This window comes from Schistocerca nitens, chromosome 2 (assembly GCF_023898315.1).
Source record: "Schistocerca nitens isolate TAMUIC-IGC-003100 chromosome 2, iqSchNite1.1, whole genome shotgun sequence".
NCBI classification, from domain to species: domain Eukaryota; kingdom Metazoa; phylum Arthropoda; class Insecta; order Orthoptera; family Acrididae; genus Schistocerca; species Schistocerca nitens.
Genome location: NC_064615.1, coordinates 209753105 through 209770974, shown reverse-complemented (window position 1 = coordinate 209770974; position 17870 = coordinate 209753105). Strand labels below are relative to the sequence as shown.

General features: G+C 41.0%; 1 protein-coding gene across 2 annotated transcripts in view; it reads right to left on the bottom strand.

Moving 5' to 3' along the window:
* The window catches only part of LOC126235920 (adenylyl cyclase 78C-like), a 751097-nt gene that overhangs the window by 613663 nt on the left and 119564 nt on the right, over window positions 1-17870 (bottom strand). The window lies entirely within an intron of this gene.

Sequence of the window (17870 nt, the reverse complement as noted above, 5' to 3'; positions counted from 1 at the left end):
TCATCAGAGACAAGGATAACGTCAGCAGAGCCCCACGGAAGTGTGATAGGACCGCTGTTGTTTTTTATTTTTTTTATTTATTTATTTATTGTTCCGTGGGACCACATTTAGGAGAAGTCTCCATGGTCATGGAACGAGTCAATACATGAAATTATAACACGATTGTAGAAACAGAATGAAATGAAATATAAGAAACATACTCAGGCGACAAGTAGTTAGTTTAAAAAAAGAAAATCAAGAATGTAACACTGGAATTTGCTTAATTTTTTAGCTCTTCCAGGAGCTCCTCGACAGAATAGAAGGAGTGAGCCATGAGGAAACTCTTCAGTTTAGACTTAAAAGTGTTTGGGCTACTGCTAAGGTTTTTGAGTTCTTGTGGTAGCTTATTGAAAATGGATGCAGCAGAATACTGCACTCCTTTCTGCACAAGAGTCAAGGAAGTGCAATCCACATGCAGATTTGATTTCTGCCTAGTATTAACTGAGTGAAAGCTGCTAACTCTTGGGAATAAGCTAATATTGCTAACAACAAACGACATTAAAGAAAATACATACTGTGAGGGCAATGTCAAAATTCCCAGACTATTGAACAGGGGTCGACAAGAGGTTTTCGAACTTACACCATACATAGCTCGAACAGCCCGTTTTTGAGCCAAAAATACCCTTTTTGAATCAGAAGAATTACCCCAAAAAATAATACCATATGACATAAGCGTATGAAAATATGCGAAGTATACTACTTTTCGTGTTGAAATGTCACTTATTTCAGATACTGTTCTAATGGTAAATAAAGCGGCATTTAGTTTCTGAACAAGATCCGGAACATGGGCTTTCCACAACAACTTACTATCTATCCATAAGCCTAGGAACTTGAACTGTTCCGTCTCGCTTATAACATGCCCATTCTGTCTGATTAAAATGTCAGTTCTTGTTGAATTGTGAGTTAGAAACTGTAAAAACTGAGTCTTACTGTGATTTAGCATCAAATTATTTTCCACAAGCCACGAACTTATATCATGAACTACATTATTTGATAATGTTTCAATATTACACACAAGATCCTTCACTACCAAGGTGGTGTCATCAGCAAACAGAAATATTTTTGAATCACTTGTAATACTACAAGGCATATCATTTATATAAATAAGAAACAGCAGTGGCCCCAGCACTGACCCTTGGGGAACGCCCCATTTAACAGTGCCCCATTGGGACTGAACATCATTACCACTCTCAATATTGTGGAGGATTACCTTCTGCTTTCTGTTCTTAAAGTAGGAGGCGAACCAATTGTAAGCTACTCCCCTTACTCCATAATATTCCAACTTCTGCAGTAATATTTTGTGGTCAACACAGTCAAAAGCCTTCGTTAAATCAAAGAAAAACACCTAACGTTCGCAACCTTTTATTTAATCCGTCCAAAACCTCACAGAGAAAAGAGACTATAGCATTTTCAGTTGTTAAGCCATTTCTAAAACCAAACTGTACATTTGACAGCAAATTACGTGAATTTAAATGCTGCAGTAACCTTGTATATACAACCTTCTCGATAACTTTAGCAAACACCGATGGCATAGAAATAGGTCTATAGTTGTCAACATTATCACTGTCTCCCTTTTTATAAAGTGGCTTCACTACCGAGTACTTTAATCGGTCAGGAAACCGACCACTCGTAAAGGAAAAGTTACAGATATGGCTAAGTACTGAGCTAACATACGTGGAACAATACTTCAGTATTCTGCTAGATAACCCGTCATATCCATGAGAGTTCTTGGTCTTTAGTGATTTAATTATTACCTCAATCTCCCTCTTGTCAGTATCATAGAGAAGCATTTCAGGTAACAGTCTCGGAACACTTTTTTCTAAGAGCGCTATATGATTCCCTGTTGGGGCTAGGTTTCTATTTAGTTCACCTGCTATATTCAGAAAGTGATTATTAAGTACTGTACATATATGCGACTTATCAGTAACACGGACATCCCCACTACGCACTGATTCTATATTCTCGACCTGTCGCTGCAGACCAGCCACTTCCTTTACGACTGACCATATGGTTTTAATTTTATCCTCAGACTTAGCTATTCTATCTGCATACCACATACTTTTTGCCTTCCTAATAACTTTTTTAAGCACCTTACAATACTGTTTGTAATGGGCTGCTGTGTATACATAAATGATTTGGCTCACGGCGTGGGCAGTTACCTGCGGTTGTTTGCTGATGATACTGTGGTGTACGGTGAGGTATCGAAGTTGAGTGGCTGTAGGAAGATACATGATGGCTTAGACAATATTTCTAGGTGGTATGATCAATGGCAGCTATCTCTAATTGTGGGAAAATGTAGGTTAATGCGGATGGGTAGGAAAAGCAAACCTGTAATGTTCAGATACAGCATTAATAGTGTATTGCGTGCCACAGACACATGGTCAGGGTGATGGCGACCCCGACAGAGACATGGTTTACATGTCTGGGGGCAAAGTTGCAAACCGATATGAACTGGGGCTAGCACTTGAGGAAAGGCGAATGGTCGGCTTCCGTTTATTGGGAGAATTTTAGGAAGATGTGGTTCCTCTAATAAGGAAACCGCATATAGAACGGTGGCGCGACCTATTCTTAAAAACTGCTCGAGTGTTTGGGATCCGCACCAGGTCGGATTAAAGGAAGACATCGAAGAAATTCAAATATGGGCTGCTAGATTTGTTACCGGTAGGTTCGAACAACAAGTAAGTGTTACAGAGATGCTTCGGGAACTCAAATCGGAATCCCTGGGCGGAAGGTGACGTTCCTTTCGAAGAACATTCCTGAGAAAATTTAGAGAACCGGCATTTGAGGCATACTGCCAAATGATTCCACTGCTGCCAACATACGCTGCGGGTAAGGACCACGAAAGTAAGATACGAGAAATTAGGTCCTTTAGGGAAGCATATAGAAAGTCGTGTTTCCCTCGTTCTATTTGTGAGTGGAACAGGAAAGGAAATGACTAGTAGTGGTATAGAGTACACTCCGCCATGCACCCTACGGTGATTTTCGGAGTATCTACGTAGATGTAGATATAGACAAAAGATTATGACCACTGCCCTACGGGAGACTGAATGCCGCTTGGAAACGCTGGGGGCACATGACGCGGGAAGGAACGTACGGAAGCAGAGGAGGGATGAATGGAAGATTCGTCCAGCAACGATATGGGCCACAAATGGGGAAATCAATTGATGTAAACGACTTTGACAGAAATAGACTGTCATCGCACCAGAGAACGACGCACACCTCGGAAATCGCGAAGTTGGTCAGCGTGCTGCCGTTGTAGGCATCTATGGGAAGTGGTTGAATACTGTGACAACAGGAGTGGATTACAAGGTCTTAACATCCAAGATGTGGTATCATAGACTGATACACTCTTAGTGGCATCTTACAGTTTGCAACGGAAATGCACGTTTCAGGCAGACGCCTGTAGCAGTCGCTCAGGGACCCAGCGGAGCCAATGATGCACGCCCGCTGTGCCTTGCCTTCAATGGCTCGGACTGCGAGTGATCTCTACCGCCACAATGTAGGATGGCCGGCGGCAGCTACATGGCCCGCTCTCAGCCTCAGCCCTCGACAGTCGCAGTCTTAGACAACATTCAACACTTCGCCTGTGCATTAGTAGTGGAAACTTCACACTGCATGATGCTCTTCAGTTGCTTCTTGTAATAGCTGGACTTTATTGCTGTTGGTGCTTTAATAAAGTTTCTTTGCAATGCTTGGAGAAAGCTACAAGGTAAGTAAAACTTTTGGTTACTATATTTACATGTTCGCTAATTATTTATGATCCTGTCCAGCTTCTCTACGACGGCAGCCGCTGCACCACCCTGTAGCCTATCTCTCCTTACCACTGTGTGTGAAGTAGTACTCAACACAAGGCTCATCAAACGACATTGAGGTCAAAGGCTTGTCCACTCCGTAAAACAGAATAAATGGAATCTGTGATAGACCCGAGGATATACTGCTGGTGAACGGACAAGTGTTTCAAAGAACACCCTTCGACGCCACTTTTCAACATGATGCTCCGAAGCAGATGACAGCTTTGTGTTCACGTGTTGACCCAATGACGTTGTCAGTTGAGGATTGCTATGGGCATCGGATCGAGATTAGGGAGGGTGATGTGGGAACGTAATGATTGATCGGATGAAAGACGTTCGTTGCTACGCCAGACTGATGGTCGTGTCCAGATACATCATCAATCACACGAACGGCTGCTCACGGATGTAAACCAGTGGGGCAGTGTTATTTTTGGGGACATTCATCCAGGCTTCCATAGGATCTGTAGCAGTAGTCCAGGACACCATGCCAGCTGTGGACTATGCCACTTCATGCTTGATGCTTTCCTCGACGGCGACAGTACCAGGGTAACTGCCTATGTCGAAGGCCGGAATTGTGCTACATTAGTTTGAGGAGCACGATAGTGAACTCACGTTGACGTTTTGCTCACCATATTTACCTGATCTGAACTCGATGGTACACATGTGGGACACTGTTGTGCACCTGCCCATTGATTTAGAACTGTGTGATCGGTGCATAGATATTTGTTGCCAAATACCTTCGTAATCCTACCAAGGTTTTGTTGAATCAATGCCATGCAGAAAGGCTGGCGTATTGTGCTCTCAAAGTGAACCAGCATGCAATTCAGTGGGTGATATACACTCTATTTATACGTTATACGAGGTCCTCGTCCATTCCTTGAAGGCCTAACGGATGTCGACCGGCCGCCGTGACGTCCTATGTCTGGTAGCGTCATGCTAATGCGCTGTGCACGGCACTCCACCCTTCCGGTCGTTTTACCGATTTTCCAGATCGTGACGCCGCCACTCCTCTTTCAGGTAGCTCATCAGTTGGCATCACGAGGCTGAGTGCACCCCCATACCAGTACTCTCACAAAGGAAAAATCCTTGGAAGTACCAAGAACCGAACCCTGGTCCTTCATATGGCATTCATCTGGGCTGATCATTTAGCTATGGCTGCAGACAGGTGGTATACACTAGTTGATCGAAAGAATCCGGACACCTATTGCTGGACATTAATATGAGGTACGTCTACCCTTTGCCTTTATGACGAACTCTATTGTGGACATTTTCAGTGGGGCGTCTGAATGCCTCTGCGAGAATGGCAGCCGAAACCAGAGAAGACAGCAACATCGGACTCTGGGGTCTGGAACGTTGTTGACTCTCTAACACATTGGGTTCAGGACGGTGTTCTGAGCAGGCTAGTCATGTCAGGAGTGCCATTCTCCACAAACCACCGCTCCACAGTGGCTGCCTTTTGCAGGGTGCATTTCATGCTGATACAGTCATCGTCTCCGAACATTTCCTCTACTGTATGCAGTACATAATGCTGTAAAATGTATTCACATGTTTCCACATTTAGCATTTCTTAAGCGTAATAAGTGTACCATGCCCTATCCACGAAAAACATCCATCATAACGCCACCTCATTCGTACCTCACTGTTGGCACTACACTTGACTGCAGAAATGTGTGGGTTATGAGGAAGAGCCGTTGTATTCCATTCCCTTAGCTGGCTGGATTGCTAGTAACGCTTTGGACCTCACGAGTCATTCCTTCCACTGATTTCATGAGGTATTTTACCAACACGCTCCGCAATACTCGACAGTCCATATTCTTCAGTACATGAAATCTTTCTGGTCTTTGTTTAGCAGTGGTTGTCCTTTCGCTTTTCCCCTTCGCGATCAGATCACCAATAGTCGACTTGAGCAGCTTTAGAGGGTTGAAATCTCCGTCGTGGATTTGTCAGGTGACATCCACTGACTGATCCACGTTCTAAGTCAATGACCTCTCTTGATGGACCTGTTTTGCTGTTATTATTTCTCTGTTGACAACAAAATACTCTAAATCTCCTTTTATACTGGCAGGATAGACTCTTGTAACATCTAGTGATTAATTCTGTGTCAAGTATGAGCGTCTTTTTATCGTAGTGTGTAGGTGTTCCAGGCATATGAATAAAAATAGTCCCATCTCGTTTTAAATGTCAATAATAATTGATGTTCAAACCGCAAGATAAGAATTTAAATATAATACACTGTTAAACACTATATTAGAATTACTGACTCTGTAGTCTATTAATTTGCTGTAAGATATTTAATTCAAACTTCGTTTTAGTATTTAATTTTCCAGCTGCTCCGCCGTTTCCGCGAGCAGGTGGGAAAGTTGCTAACGGTTCCGATATCGAAATCGAGCCGTGCCCAGATTGAGGAAGCACTTAACGTCCGCCACGCCCTCCTGAGAGCAGCAGGCAGAACTTCGCAACACTGACCCCTGGCCCTGAGAGCCCCAACAGTTTAAGGCAATTTCCGCACTTTACGGGATGGCGCCGCTATTAACTGCTGGGCTCCAGACCGTGAACTGGCGGGTTCAGATCCCATTACCACCATAGTCATATTTCACAATGCCTACTTTGCTTCGTTTGACAATACCTCTTACAATGTTATTTCACGCCTCTGTTATGTACACCTTGCTCGATTGTTATCTTGTGTAGATGCAACAGGCGTATGCTTTATTTCTATGCTGCTCGCGTTATTCTTTTGTCCGACTGTCTCATTTATGTTTCATTCGTTTGTCTTCTTTTGGCTCGTTATTCGATCGTTTTTATCGCATTTTGTTAGACGCTTTAAACTGTACTTGAGCGTGTTATAACTTGTCACTTAAAATTACGGCAATATGTTTCAGGATATCATATTGTCATCCAAAGAAACAGGTAGACCTGCCTATATCGTGTAAGGTCCCCGCGAGCGCGTAGAAGTGTCGCAACACGACGTGGCATGGACTCGACTAATGTCTGGAGTAGTGCTGGAGGAAACTAACACCCTATGAATCCTGCAGGGCTGTCCATAAATCCGTAAGAGCATGAAGTGGTGGAGATCTCTTCTGAAGATCACGTTGCAAGGAATCCCAGGTATGCTCAATGACGTTCATGTCTGTGGAGTAAGCTTACCAGCGAAAGAGTTTAAACTCACAAGAGTGTTCCTGGAGCCAGTCTGTAGCAATTCTGGACGTGTGGAGTGTTGCATTGTCCTGATGGAACTGCCCACGTCCATCGGAGTGCACAATGCACATGAATGGAAGCAGGTGATCAGACAAGATGCATATGTGCGTGTCACCTGTTAGAGTCGTATGTAGACGTATCAGATGTCCCGAATCACTCCAACTGCACACGCCCCACACCATTACAGAGCCTACACCAGCTTCAACAGTCCCCTGCTGATATGCAGCGTCCATGGATTCGTGAGGTTGCTCCATACCCGTACACATCCATCGCTCGATACAATTTGAAACGAAATTCGACCAACCAGGCAACATGTTTCCAGTCATCAACGGTCCAATGTCGGTGCTGATGGGTCCAAGTGAGGCTTAAAGCTTTGTGTCGTGCAGTCATCAAGGGTACACGAGTGCGCCTTCGGCTCCGAAAGCCCATATCGATGATGTTGCGTTGAGTTCTTGCAGGATCTTTTTCCGGCCGCAGCAATGTCAGAGATTTGATCTTTTACCGGATTCCTAATATTCAGGGTACACTCGTGAAATGGTCGTACGGGAAAATCCCCATTTCATCGTTACCTCGGAGATGCTATTGCTCGTGCGCCGACTATAACACAACATTCAAGATCACTTAAATCTTGATAACCTGCCATTGTAGCAGCAGTAACCTGTCTAACAACTGCGCCAGACACTTGTCTTATATAGGCGTTGCCGACCGCAGCGCCGTATTCTACCTGTTTACGTATCACTGTTCTTAAATACGCATGCCTATACCAGTTTATTTGGCGCTTCACTGTATATTCACGGAATAGATTTTACCTAGCTGTACATTTTCACTTAACTGCTTATAACAGAACTGATTTTTGCGGCAGCTGCACCCCAGAGTCTTGTGAATCATAGCACTGTTCACATGATGACCCTGCCGACACTGTGGCTTAAATCGCGACTTATTTTTAATGATGATCGACGGTGCATAGTCAATTACATTTGTATTCTTTGACGAAGGCTTTATAACTGAATTACGTTAGGAGATTTTTATATAGGTACGCTTCGTCATACGTCAAGTGCATTTATTCTACATGTATGAAAGTAATTCTTTTCATTACCTCATACTTCATTGTTTTAATGTGTAGACTGCCCATTAGTTACGTTCTTCTGCAAATCTCAGGGTGGTCATCACTGACTATAATCGATACTCTGTAATACCCTTTTCAAAAAAATTTATTTTCCATATGTGTGTATCAATATTTGTATCGATATAAATGTCGACGAGTTTGTGTGTAAATGCTGGAGTAGTAAAAGAAGACGCAGCTTTCAAATTTTTTTGAGAGCAGCGAGGAGAAGCCTGGCTGTTCGCACTTCATTTTCTGCTTCAGCTATCGTAATAAAAGCATCGTGGGCTGTAGCTGTAAATGATTTCATAATATATTATCTTATTTCGAGTTATTTATGTGCTTCTTTCTTATTAATCCTCCACAAGTCTATGGCCAAAAATTTGTTATCAAAGACTGGAGTAGAAGAAACATAGAGTACTCTTCATGAATCACCACCTTAACGTTGTCAAAAGGTTAGTGTGGCTCAGTAGTCACAGAGCTAAGCTGACGGGAGGTATGCTCCCGGCAGGTTCACTAATGCCACACTTATCGTTAGGCGAGGGGCCAAACAAAACGTGGTAGGCAACCACATGGCCCTTAGCTGAAACCGAAATTGCTTCTACTTACTTCTTTTTCTTTCCTATCGGCCTCTTTCGATTAGCTCTTGCTTTTTTCGCCCCGACTGCATTAGTTTACGAGGCCCGAGCATGTGTTTCATTTTGCTCGTCTAGTCTTATCTAATTGATCAAAATCCAGTAGGTGGAATAGGTCTGTTCCAACACAACAGGGAGCAGAAGAGCCTAGGGGAGTAAACCCAGAATGAAAATCGTGGGATCTCACAGGCACTAAGATGACAACCTCTCCACTAAGTTGCCCCTTCGCGGCGTTCGTAACAAACAAGAGGGCAAATTCATTACCAGCAGAAACCAGACAAGCTAGGATAAAGTTGTGTGTTAAATACTGACGGACTGAAAAATAAAAATGGCAAGAAACGCAATGCGGAAGAATTAGTTTTTGGCATTTGGATAATGATGATGTTATGCACTTCCTGGATCCATATTTTTTGCGCGACTATATTGCAACTTGTTATTTTGATTTCAATTTATGCCCGTATTTCTTAAACCACTACGACAATGGCGTTAACTGTATGCTCAACAAGGCTAGGACAAGTTTAGTTTGTTTATATAGTGTCTAAATTATGAAGACCGACCATAACGATCTGAAGAAAAGCACATCTATACAATACCATCATATGCAATTCGCCTGATGAAGATAATCGGATCGCTTGAAAGTCGTTGCAAATAAAGGTTTATTTACTAGCCACCCCTAGTGTTACATAAAAATGACTTTTTTAAAAATATTTATAAGCCTGCACAGGTATTAATTATATCGACGGTCGTTATATTATCGATCTAATTCTTGTGCTGTGAAGTGTTTCGTCAGTTTTTTTTTCAGTTTATGTGTGTGAAATCACAATTTGATTAATTTAGAAAACTCCATAAATAAATGATTTTTTCAATATTATACGATTATTTGTGGCCTTAGAGCCATATTCCCTTCATTGCAGTCCATCCTAGTATGAGAGGGGCGAGAAATTGAAAGAATGAAGCACTCCTTGCACATTCGGGTTCTTAATTCATTCATTAGTTTTGTAGCTGTACGTAATAAAATGGAAAAGGTCGCTTTAATGTCTGCTAAATCTGGGCAGTGAACTGTCATGTCTATGCTCCTGCAGTATTTCCATAAGAGTCTTGTTCTCTACTCCATCGTTTAGGCATTCTTGCCCCTTTGGGCTTAACAGTCGTCTTCAGTGTGTCGTGGGTCGACCTCGACGTCTAATTCTCATGGGAATGTAATCCAACGCTGACTTGGGGAGTCTGATATTTTCCGTTCTTTGTAAGTGATCAGTCGAATTTCATATTTTATTATGCGGTAATTCTGTAATTATTTAGTTATTTCCTAATATCTTCATTTCGTATCCTATTCGTCCTCGTACATCCTTTAACTCTCTCTAAGAATCTAATTTCTGCCGATTGTATTTTTTTTTGAGGTTTTTGAACCATTACTTTATAAAGTTTCATTTCCGCTTCTTTCTTGAATTTATTTTTGAAAGTTCTTTGAATGATGCCACATATACCTCTAAATGTGCTATCGTTTGGCTCAATGTTCTTGTCTCATTATAAAAACTTATGTCACAGCCAAGGAATTCGAAATTCAATACTTACTTTCAAATGTTGTTTTCTAGTACAATCTCTTATCTGACTGGACATTCCCTTTAAAAGCTAACATTTTCGTTTTATTAACTGAGATTTTAAAATTATTTATTTTACATAGATTATAAACGAATTTCTGTAGCTCTGTCTCACCCGTTTGAAAATTATTTGATCGTCTGCAGATAAAAGTGTTTCTGAATAGACACTGTTTGATAATTTAATTCCTGAATCTGCTAGAAATTTCTATTTCTTTAAAATGTCGTCAATATACACATTAAAATGAGTAGGCTATAGGGTACGTCGTTTTCTAACTCTTGAATTTACTATAATCCGTTCACTTCTGTCAGTTCCTGCTTGTGTAATAAAGTGGTAACAATAATAACAACGACAGTAATAATATTAACAATAATAAATCAAACGTGTTGTGAAGAATTCTTGCACATGCGGAGAGAACGTTAAGCTGGCTCCCAAGTGCCCTTAGCCGCAGTATACGACAAATTTTCCGATATCCGGTGTCGAAACCAGGCGCTTTACTGGGTGCATGATAGGTACTTTTTTGTAGGTTTTTCCTGACAGACCTGCAAACTAGTGCTGCCACCAATGGCCGGGAACAAAGGGAACGTCGAAGCGTTTCCTCTATCGGTTCTCCATTGCTCTCCACGTCGGGTGGCCGTTGTACTGTGCCTCTCTACTTGCCGTATGAAGAGGAGCGGCGATAGCGGAGTGAAAAATTCCGCCTCACATCCTACCTCACAATACGTACAGCATCCGGTAGGTCTAGGGAGTGAATACCACAACATTCAAAGAGTAAATTTAGGAGGCAAGAAAAGAACAGTTCAACTGTTTGCGTTGTACTTTTATACTCGGCAAACCACCGTAAATATACGGACGGTACTTCCCACTGTATGACGTAATACAAATTATACCCACTTGGTTCCACTTACTGATTACAACGCACAGAACGATCATACAACTATATTAAACTCTCAGAGAAGTCCTTTGCGATGTTGTTCAACTGGCGCGTTACAGTGGTTTGGATTTCGGTGATGTCGTCAAAGCACTGACCCTTCATGTAAATTTCTGCACATCGTCGTTTTGTGGTGGGTTAGTACTGATAATACCATGTCTACTCACACGCTGTGATTATTTCCAAGATAAAAAAAGCTGTCCGCGTTTTGTTTTTCTGTCAAGCAGGCGTCCACGTGTTAACGTATTGGATCGGGAGTGGCGGTGTGAGGCACAGACTTTGCATACGTTTCTCTCTTCTTCTAAACATTCTGGAGAATCTCTTGAACACTACATTTAAATATGTTGCTCTTTTGTGATTCGTGATACATCAGCGTTGGCACAGGTCCGCTTACTTGACACTGCACGATTACAACTGTCTGGTCGAACACATATCTGTTGTTTACGGTTGTTAGTTCAATCTGCTACAGTAGCTACTGCGCTGACATCGCTTACACGCCAGGAACAAAATCACACTTGGTAATTTTTGGACGGTTGGTTTATACGCCTGCATCGATAATCTGCGATCCACAGCGAAGTATAAGGGGCAGTCAAATGGAAACGAGGTAGACGGAGAAAATGGTAAGAAAACTGTGGATTATTTCAAAAGTAATCACCATAACTGTTAATACACTATGCCATCACGTAGAGTCATTTTTCAGCGGGATAACGCTCGTCCTGACATGCCGCGTGCTTCTATGTAATCTGATATAGAGGTAGTCGCCAGATCTGTCTTCGATACAGTACGTGTAGGATCAGCTAGGACGTCAATTGCACCCCATTGTCAGCATCCACAATGCCACGGGCCATTACGATAATTCTCATTTATCGTTCCGTCTCAGTTGCACCTAAACATTGCTCTGATATGTAGTTCTGAGTCGGCCGTTGGTGGCCGAGCGGTTCTAAGCGCTTCAGTCTGGAACCGCGCGACCGCTATGGTCGCAGGTTCGAATCCTGTCTCGGGTATGGATGTGTGTGATGTCCTTAGGTTAGTTAGGTTTAAGGGGCTCCGGAACGCCCTATGCTTGCAATGTTAAAATAACGCTTATAAATTACATCTTTCCTCACAAAGTATTTGAGGTAGGAAGATGAAATTTTTACAGATTATTTATTGGAATATGGGCTACAACTTAACACAGGGATTTTACAAAATTTTAGTTCAGTTATTAAAGAAGATTTTTTTTCAATTGTAATGAAAATTCACAACATTTTTTTGCAATTTTTTATTTATATATTCAAAAATATACAGTTTTTTGGAAAAAGGCTGTGTTAAATTATGCAGAAGGTAGTGTGTAACATTTACTGAAAGTTTGAAACAAATATGTTTGGAAGATCCTTAGAAAACATGTAATTAGTATGAGAAAATAAAAGTTTTGGGAATCGAGCGACAAAGATTGGATTAACTTTTTAGTGCATTCCAGGTCCATAGGATGGATTATCTTCATCCTCTGCAAACTCCTCCTCCAGCTTCCTCTTGTTCCTCCTCCTGTTTACTCTTGCTTGTATTTCTAGACTCTTTACAGCCCTGTCTGCAGCCCGAAGGCGTTCCTTGTCTAAAGCAAGCATCGCTCGTACCATGTTAGAACCTATCTTCATTCCCATATTTCTAAATACCTTGCACCTTACAATGTTACCATCATTGAAAGTCGCAACAGCATCATACACACCAAAGTGAAGTGTTTCTATTCCAACAAATACAGTCTTGGGGATTCTCGACCATATAACACTATTTACACTTTCATTGGGGTTTTGAGTTTTTCCGTGAATACACTTTTTCAACAGTTCAGGTGCTGCTAAGTCTCTGAAAATAGGTTTTATCACCTCCATTATTCCATGAGGCGGACTATGCTTATGAGTGTACACTTCACCAGTTAACAATCCTTTGTTATATTTACACCAACTGTCTTCTTCTTTGGGACACAAGCTATGTTAGCGATTTTCATCGTCTTTATTGTTTACAGTAATAACACATACCTTTGGCTTTCCAACATTTCTCCTTTTCATAAAAGCCTTCAGAGGATTTCTAATAACTTTACTTTTACTCATTATTATACTTCAACAAAACAGAGACTCAAGAAACAGAATTAATTACGAATATTTTCGAGATAACGACAGAGTAAATAAACATGAAACAATCGACAATCACACCAGCGATATATATTGAACCATCACAGGTTAGCCACAACACATACTTTATCTCACATCACTAAAATGTACCTGATGAACACGGACGTTAATAATAACACCATTTGACAGCAGTTTAACAGCGCCACAGTGGGTCACGCCCATGTAGAACACATTTCAAAAAAAATTTAAAAATAGTTGTAGTCTTCGGAATTGAATAAATTATATATCTATTAAAAGGTAATAGTCTGCAGATTCAGAAAACGCAAAAAAGTAAAAATTGAACTTTTCATGATTTTGAGCCTTTCCGGAGCCCCTTAAGTAGTTCTAAGTTCTAGGGGACTGATGACCTGAGATGTTAAATCCCATAGTGCTTAGAGCCATTTGAACCATTTTTTTGTAGTCTGAATAGACAGGTCATTCTGCTGACGCACCTAATTAGATCTTAAGATAGTCCAGAGTGATCGAAACGTGTAATCTAATTAAAAATGTGCAATTGAGACGGAAAAATAAATGAGAATAATCGTAATTTTATACATCGTTGCTAAATCTCTCAAGACGATTATGTCGACTATAGTGTATCTTGGACCAGTCATAAAATCTGTAACCAACTTGTCTCATGTGAGGATATAACAGCAACGACATTCATCAGCTTTACGAGCCTTCCCAACAAAACCAGTGAATGCATTCAGGCCACATGGGGTGCAACATCATATTGATAAGTGGGCTCATACGGCCAAGCTGTCTTTTTTATGTGACTATTTTGTAAACACATAAAATGACATATCCTCTGATACGTTTGCCCTCTTCCACGAAACTGATATGCTCTGCCCCCCCCCCCTTTTCCCTTCCACAGTCAGATTCTAGGTATGCCTCTGAGTGCCTCTGAGTATAATGCGTAATGACCAATGCAGGTGAAAGATTTGTGAATTTTCGTGTTCATTTATATTAATAATTTAGATCATTTTTTTATAAGTGTGGGGGCGACTTCTTCTTCCACGACAAAAAGCCTTTTACAAATTAGTGACATCGTCGAGTACAGGCCCCTTTCTAAAGATTCAACTAATTCAGTTAGTTTTCCCCGGCGGGTTACTGACACAATTAATCTGTCTCTTCTGATCTCTCGAGGATCTTTTCATTTGAATCATATCTTCCCTTCTTACTTGCTCCAGCTTTTGAGAGAATCATATCTAGAAATATCCTAGATATTTATTGTTTCCTTATTGTACTATTGTTTGAAGCAAAGAAGAAAAAGAGAGTGAATATTTGGGTTTAATGCCGTCGATGGTAAAGTAGTAGGAGGAGCTTAGCTGTAGTACTTTACTTACTGTAAATACTTGGTTAACAGTAATGCGGTAAACGACAATAAGATTGAAAGTTAGCAGGCAAGTACGACATGGATGAAGCATAAAAAAGCAGCGTCCATGAATAATTAAATAACTAAATAAAGCAGCTGTAAAATTAGAATGAAACTGTTACAATTCTTAAAAACATACATCTGCGTGAGTGGCAGAATGCTGTGGCACTGCACTAAATAAACGTACGTTCAAAAACCACACAGATATAGTGAATATTCATACAGGTCAATAAAAAACCTTAACATTTGAGTGCCAAAATGGTGATCATAGGATTAATACACATTATAACCATATAAAAGGACGATAAAAAGAAGGTCTAGAGCCAGTGGTACACACGGAATAGGTCTTAGGTTAGAGTATGAGAATACTTTCATTTGACAGTTTACTTGAGTGTTATTTACGGTTTCAATTAAGTTATTCGTGTTGGTTAGAACCATGGCTTACAACGTTTACAGCAGAGTTATTTTATTAGCCTCCTTTTTCTTCTCATAAGCTGCGACATGGTCGCGAATAAAATAGTGACCCGAATATAGAATAAATTACCTTTACTTTACGTCTGTGGTCACAAAATTTTTGTCATCAGACTACCGCTTTCGGTCTATAATGACCATCTTCAGAACTGTTTTATAAAAACATGTCCTAATGTACTGCAGCCATAGTGGCATCGTCAAATGTTAAACACAAAATTAGCCCCAGCATCGTCAAATACATATATAATTTTAGGACATGTTTTTATAAAACACACCTGAAGATGGTCATTATAGACCGAAACCGGTAGTCTGATGAGAAAAAATTTGTGACCATAGACATAAAGTAAAGGAAAGTTAATCCTTTTTCCTTTTAGATAATCTGATGATGCCTAACCACGGTGCGTTATTTTTAAATTAAAATAACTTGCAATAGTGTCTGTTTTATTTTCTATACGGCGAGTAGTGTAGCTAATTCAATTTATCTTGTATTACATGAGTCGCGATACACGTCACCAAACACTAAACGCAATGCCTAACACACACACACACACACACACACACACACACACACACACACACACACAGATGTAACGTGTTCTCCATAGAAAAGTTTGGTAGTCGCAAGTCAGCTTCGACATGGTGAAGGTACACTTTGAGGCGTCTCTGCTTTGCGTCAACAGTGCAAGGACTGAGCCTCTCGCCTTTCATGGAATTACGACGTAAACGTGAAGTACAAACCGAACGATGTCACTTACTACGTCACGCCCATTAAGGATGAACGTTGCCTGTCACAGTATGGCTGTAACATTTCGGTCCGCACACATGGCATAAAGTTTATACCGGCCTGAGAAGATGAGTCAGCACTGGGGCTACAGAAAATAAAACTAAGGCGTTTATGTCACGAGGGATGGCTTAACTACACTTCTCTGCAGAACGGAAGTGCAACGTTAACAGTGAATGCTTTAGATTGCTCTCAACACTTCTGGAATGATATCTCGCGAGCGTATCCACTAATATCCTGGTACATTATTTAAAATCAGATTCTTGTTCCCGAATGAAAATTACGGTTCAAACATCTATTTAGGATGTGATGTTAATCACATATGCATCCTTTGAGTACCGCAGCCGCTTCTTTTTTGCATTCCTTTCTAATCCCTCTAATACTAATCAAAGCCTACCTTTCCGACACTTTTTAAAGATTTTATACTTTCAACCAACCATGATGTCATACTATATGCTGCGCATGACGGCAGTTTTGTAGAGATACATGAAAAGAAACCTCTATTCGACCCTTAACGTCTGCTTTCGAAAATAGAGAGCATTCATCTGTTTCGAGTAGATACTCAAACTAGATCAAACCTAGTGCATAGCTGAATTACATGAGATATGTAAAGATGAGTACTGAGAAGCTGTTTTGCTGCAAATAACTATTTACGGGTAACGCTGAAAACCTCAGACGCAAATTCGCCTGTATGGTATAAAACACTTGCACTGACAAAATTCAGTAAACATCAGCTCACAGAATTACTACATTAAACCAAAGAAAAAATCATTCTTCCGAATGTTTTTCAATAATTCCATACAGAAATTATGAAACATACACAAGCAGTCCATAAATTTATAATGAATAGCGAAATTAAGAATAATGTTTAATATTCAGTACAAAAACACTTTTACTGTCATCAGTGTTTCAGCCCGGCATTGTGAATAACATTTAATCGAACTATAAATTGGCTCTGCGTTATCGTGTGGCTTATCGCTTATGCATTATGTGGTGTCACCGCCAGACACCACACTTGCTAGGTGGTAGCCTTTAAATCGGCCGCGGTCCGTTAGTATACGTCGGACCCGCGTGTCGCCACTGTCAGTGATTGCAGACCGAGCGCCACCACACGGCAGGTCTAGAGAGACTTCCTAGCACTCGCCCCAGTTGTACAGCCGACTTTGCTAGCGATGCTACACTGACAAATACGCTCTCATTTGCCGAGACGATAGTTAGCATAGCCTTCAACTACGTCATTTGCTACGACCTAGCAAGGCGCCATTACCAGTTTATATTGAAATGGAAATTATGTACAGTCAAGAGAGATGTTCACCAATTGTGGATTCAAGTTAAGTATTCTACCAGTTTACCTCCTGTTTTGCTAGTCTTATTTCTCTGACCTGTTCCAGACCTCACGCCAGTCTGCGTGTAATTAAACGCGTGCATTTCGGCCTCCTCTAGCAATACGGTGTTGGCTCTTCTGCCAACACAGCACATTACATCAGGAATATCCCTAGCAGTAGTTCAGCAGTAGCCTGACACAACAGAAGGAGGACACTTCCCTGCACACCTGTTCTCCCTGAGTGCATTATCCTGATGAAACAGCTCCCCATGCCCGCCAGAAAATGCTCCTTAATTTTCAGGACAGAAGTCGAGACAGATATCGAGAAAGTGTATGTCAGAGACATGTTACTGTCAAGGTTTTCATAACATAGCAGCAGTCCACAAACAGTCTCCTTACAATTATATAAGGAGATTCTCTTATTTCCTAATACATGGAACCAAGCATTTGTGACACCTTCCAAGGTAGCCTTCTCATCGTTATTTG